The sequence below is a fragment of the Lolium rigidum genome, chromosome 3, assembly GCF_022539505.1.
Source record: "Lolium rigidum isolate FL_2022 chromosome 3, APGP_CSIRO_Lrig_0.1, whole genome shotgun sequence".
NCBI classification, from domain to species: domain Eukaryota; kingdom Viridiplantae; phylum Streptophyta; class Magnoliopsida; order Poales; family Poaceae; genus Lolium; species Lolium rigidum.
The window spans coordinates 135,026,004-135,032,003 of NC_061510.1; positions in this window are offsets into that span (position 1 = coordinate 135,026,004).

Consider the following 6,000-nt stretch of genomic DNA (forward strand, 5'->3'; position numbering starts at 1 on the left):
GGATGTCTCGTTGCCACTAGGGATAAAACATCAATGCTTTGTCTAAGGATATTTGTGTTGATTACATTACGCACCATACTTAATGCAATTGTCCGTTGTTTGCAACTTAATACTGGAAGGGGTGCGGATGCTAACCCGAAGGTGGACTTTTTAGGCATAGATGCATGTTGGATAGCGGTCTATGTACTTTGTCGTAATGCCCTGATTAAATCTCATAGTAGTCATCGTGATATGTATGTGCATTGTTATGCCCTCTCTATTTGTCAATTGCCCAACTGTAATTCGTTCACCCAACATGCTATTTCTTATCGGAGAGACACCACTCACTACAAGAAAAGTTTTGATATACAACGTCTCAAAATCGTCCGCTAAGGGGTATTTTTCGTCGCCTATGGGCCTAACCCGACGATATGGGTTCTGTTGTGGAAACTGCGTCAGGCAAAGTCCAACGACGTTTTTTTCGGTCCGTCGCGCGTGGGCGCCCTTCCGCCACGGAAAATCGGACCGTTGTGCAAGTGTTTCCGGGAGCTCGTTGATACGTCTCCGACGTATCGATAATTTCTTATGTTCTATGCCATATTATTGATGATACCTACATGTTTTATGCACACTTTATGTCATATTCGTGCATTTTCCGGAACTAACCTATTAACAAGATGCCGAAGTGCCGCTTCGTTGTTCTGTCGTTTTTGGTTTCGTAAATCCTAGTAACGAAATATTCTCGGAATTGGACGAAATCAAAGCCCAGGGGCCTATTTTTCCACGAAGCTTCCAGAAGTCCGAAGACGAGACGAAGAGGGGCCACGGGGTGGCCAAACCCTAGGGCGGCGCGGCCCCACCCCCGGCCGCGCCGGCCTATGGTGTGGGCCCCCGTGCCGCCTCTTGACTTGCCCTTCCGCCTACTTAAAGCCTCCGTGACGAAACCCCCGCACGCGAGAGCCACGATACGGAAAACCTTACCGAGACGCCGCCGCCGCCGATCCCATCTCGGGGGATCCGGGAGATCGCCTCCGGCACTCTGCCGGAGAGGGGATTCATCTCCCGGAGGACTCTACACCGCCATGGTCGCCTCCGGAGTGATGAGTGAGTAGTTCACCCCCGGACTATGGGTCCATAGCAGTAGCTAGATGGTTGTCTTCTCCTCATTGTGCTTCATTGTTGGATCTTGTGAGCTGCCTAACATGATCAAGATCATCTATCCGTAATTCTATATGTTGTGTTTGTCGGGATCCGATGGATAGAGAATACCATGTCATGTTAATTATCAAGTTATTATACATGTGTTGTTTATGATCTTGCATGCTCTCCGTTTCTAGTAGAGGCTCTGGCCAAGTTTTTACTTTTAACTCCAAGAGGGAGTACTTATGCTCGATAGTGGGTTCATGCCTCCATTGAATCTGGGACAGTGACAGAAAGTTCTAAGGTTGTGTTGTGCTGTTGCCACTAGGGATAAAACATTGGCGCTATGTCCGAGGATGTAGTTGTTGATTACATTACGCACCATACTTAATGCAATTGTCTCGTTGTTAGCAACTTAATACCGGAGGGGGTTCGGATGATAACCCGAAGGTGGACTTTTAGGCATAGATGCAGTTGGATGGCGGTCTATGTACTTTGTCGTAATGCCCAATTAAATCTCACTATACTTATCATGTCATGTATGTGCATTGTTATGCCCTCTCTATTTGTCAATTGCCCGACCGTAATTTGTTCACCCAACATGCTTTTATCTTATGGGAGAGACACCTCTAGTGAACCGTGGACCCCGGTCCATTCTTTAATACCGAAATACAAATCTGTCGCAATACTTGTTTTTACCGTTTTCTCTACAAACAATCATCTTCCACACAATACGGTTAATCCTTTGTTACAGCAAGCCGGTGAGATTGACAACCTCACCGTTTCGTTGGGGCAAAGTACTTTGGTTGTGTTGTGCAGGTTCCACGTTGGCGCCGGAATCTCTGGTGTTGCGCCGCACTACATCCCGCCGCCATCAACCTTCAACGTGCTTCTTGACTCCTACCGGTTCGATTAAACCTTGGTTTCTAACTGAGGGAAACTTGCCGCTGTGCGCATCACACCTTCCTCTTGGGGTTCCCAACGGACGTGTCAACTACACGCATCAAGCAAATTTCTCGGCGCCGTTGCCGGGGAGATCAAGACACGCCGCAAGGGGAGTCTCCACTTCTCAATCTCTTTACTTTGTTTTTGTCTTGCTTTATTTTATTTACTACTTTGTTTGCTGCACTTATATCAAAACACAAAAAAATTAGTTGCTAGCTTTACTTTATTTGCTATCTTGTTTGCTATATCAAAAACACAAAAAAATTAGTTTACTTGCATTTACTCTATCTAGTTTGCTTTATTTACTATTGCTAAAATGGCCAACCCTGAAAATACTAAGTTGTGTGACTTCACTAGCACAAATAATAATGATTTCTTATGCACACCTATTGCTCCACCTGCTACTACAGCAGAATTCTTTGAAATTAAACCTCGCTTTACTTAATCTTGTCATGAGAGAGCAATTTTCTGGTGTTAGTTCCGATGATGTCGCTGCCCATCTCAATAATTTTGTTGAACTATGTGAAATGCAAAAGTATAAAGATGTAGATGGTGACATTATAAAATTAAAATTGTTCCCTTTCTCATTAAGAGGAAGAGCTAAAGATTGGTTGCTATCTCTGCCTAAGAATAGTATTGATTCATGGACTAAATGCAAGGATGCTTTTATTGGTAGATATTATCCCCCGCTAAAATTATATCTTTGAGGAGTAGCATAATGAATTTTAAACAATTAGATAATGAACATGTTGCTCAAGCTTGGGAAAGAATGAAATCTCTCGGTTAAAAATTGCCCAACCCATGGACTGACTACTTGGATGATCATCCAAACCTTCTATGCAGGACTAAATTTTTCTTCGCGGAATTTATTGGATTCAGCTGCCGGAGGTACCTTTATGTCCATCACTCTTGGTGAAGCAACAAAGCTTCTTGATAATATGATGGTTAATTACTCTGAATGGCACACGGAAAGAGCTCCACAAGGTAAGAAGGTAAATTCCGTTGAAGAATCCTCTTCCTTGAGTGATAAGGTTGATGCTATTATGTCTATGCTTGCGAATGATAGGACTAATGTTGATCCTAATAATGTTCCATTAGCTTCATTGGTTGCCCAAGAAGAACATGTTGATGTAAACTTCATTAAAAATAATAATTTCAACAACAATGCTTATCGGAACAATTCTAGTAATAACTATAGGCCATATCCTTATAATAATGGTAACGGTTATGCTAATTCTTATGGGAATTCTTACAACAATAATAGGAATACACCCCCTGGACTTGAGGCCATGCTTAAAGAATTTATTAGTACACAAACCGCCTTTAACAAATCGTTGAGGAAAAGCTCAATAAAATTGATATTCTTGTTTCTAGAGTTGATAGTCTTGCCTTCCGATGTTGATCTTTTGAAATCGAAAGTTATGCCTAATAGGGACATTGAAAATAAAATTGTTACTACAGCAAATGCCATCCAAGTTAGAATTAATGAGAATATAAGATTAATGGCTGAACTCGCGTGCTAGGTGGGATAGAGAAGAAAATGAAAAACTAGCTAAAAAGGAAAATGTAGCTAAAGTTTGGACTATTACCACCACTAGCAATGCTAATGATTCATATGTTGCTGCACCTCCTACTATCCATGATAAAATAATTGGTGTTAGCAATGCTTCTACTCCTAGTGCAAAGCGCGCAAAATTACCCGAAACCGCTAAAACCGCTGAAACCGCTTGTGATAAACCGCTGAAATTTTTTCCAACCTTGGGGATGATAATCCCATTGCTTTAGATTGTAATGATTTAGATTTTGATGATTGCCACATCTCTGAAGTTATAAAGTTCTTGCAAAAACTTGCTAAGAGTCCCAATGCTAGCGCTATAAATTTGGCTTTCACAAAACATATTACAAATGCTCTCATAAAAGCTAGAGAAGAGAAACTAAAACTTGAAACTTCTATTCCTAGAAAGCTAGAGGATGGTTGGGAGCCCATCATTAAAATGAGAGTCAAAGATTTTGATTGTAATGCTTTATGTGATCTTGGTGCAAGTATTTCTGTTATGCCTAAAAAGTCTATGATATGCTTGACTTGCCACCATTGAAAAATTGTTATTTGGATGTTAATCTCGCTGATAATGCTAAAAAGAAACCTTTGGGGAAAGTTGATAATGTTCATATTATGGTTAACAATAACCTTGTCCCCGTTGATTTTGTTGTCTTGGATATTGAATGCAATGCATCTTGCCCCATTATATTGGGAAGACCTTTTCTTCGAACCGTTGGTGCTACTATTGATATGAAGGAAGGTAATATTAAATATCAATTTCCTCTCAAGAAAGGTATGGAACACTTCCCTAGAAAGAGAATGAAGGTACCTTATGATTCTATCATTAGAACAAATTATGATGTTGATGCTTCATCTCTCGATGTTACTTGAGTTACACTTTCTGCGCCTAGCTGAAAGGCGTTAAAGAAAAGCGCTTATGGGAGACAACCCATGTTTTTAACTACAGTATTTTTGTTTTATATTTGTGTCTTGGAAGTTGTTTACTACTGTAGCAACCTCTCCTTATCTTAGTTTTATGTTTTGTTGTGCCAAGTAAAGTCTTTGATAGAAAAGTAAGTACTAGATTTGGATTATCGCAGCAGTTTCAGAATTCTTTGCTGTCACGAATCTGGGTCTATCTCCCTGTAGGTAGCTCAGAAAATTACGCCAATTTACGAGCATGATCCTCAGATATGTACGCAACTTTCATTCAATTTGAGCATTTTCGTTTGAGCAAGTCTGGTGGCCTAATAAAATCCATCTTTACGGACTGTTCTGTTTTGACAGATTCTGTCTTTTATTTCGCATTGCCTCTTTTGCTATGTTGGATGAATTTCTTTGATCCACTAATGTCCAAGTAGCTTTATGCAATGTCCAGAAGTGTTAAGAATGATTGTGTCACCTCTGAACATGTGAATTTTTATTATGCACTAACCCTCTAATGAGTTGTTTCGAGTTTGGTGTGGAGGAAGTTTTCAAGGATCAAGAGAGGAGTATGATGCAATATGATTAAGGAGAGTGAAAGCTCTAAGCTTGGGGATGCCCCGTGGTTCACCCCTGCATATATTAAGAAGACTCAAGCGTCTAAGCTTGGGGATGCCCAAGGCATCCCCTTCTTCATCGACAACATTATCAGTGTTCCTCCCCGAAACTATATTTTTATTCTGCCACATCTTATGTACTTTGCTTGGAGCGTCGGTTTGTTTTTGTTTTTGTTTTGTTTGAATAAAATGGATCCTAGCATTCACTTTATGGGAGAGAGACACGCTCCGCTGTTGCATATGGACAAATATGTCCTTAGGCTCTACTCATAGTATTCATGGCGAAGTTTCTCCTTCGTTAAATTGTTATATGGTTGGAATTGGAAAATGCTACATGTAGTAACTCTAAAATGTCTTGGATAATTTGATACTTGGCAATTGTTGTGCTCATGTTTAAGCTCTTGCATCATATACTTTGCACCCATTAATGAAGAAATACTTAGAGCTTGCTAATTTGGTTTGCATATTTAGTTTCTCTAGAGTCTAGATAACATCTAGTATTGAGTTTTGAACAACAAGGAAGACGGTATGGAGTCTTATAATGTTTACCATATGTCTTTTATGTGAGTTTTGCTGTACCGTTCATCCTTGTGTTTGTTTCAAATAACCTTGCTAGCCTAAACCTTGTATCGAGAGGGAATACTTCTCATGCATCCAAAATACTTGAGCCAACCACTATGCCATTTGTGTCCACCATACCTACCTACTACATGGTATTTATCCGCCATTCCAAAGTAAATTGCTTGAGTGCTACCTTTAAAATTCCATCATTCACCTTTGCAATATATAGCTCATGGGACAAATAGCTTAAAAACTATTGTAGTATTGAATATGTACTTATGCACTTTATCTCTT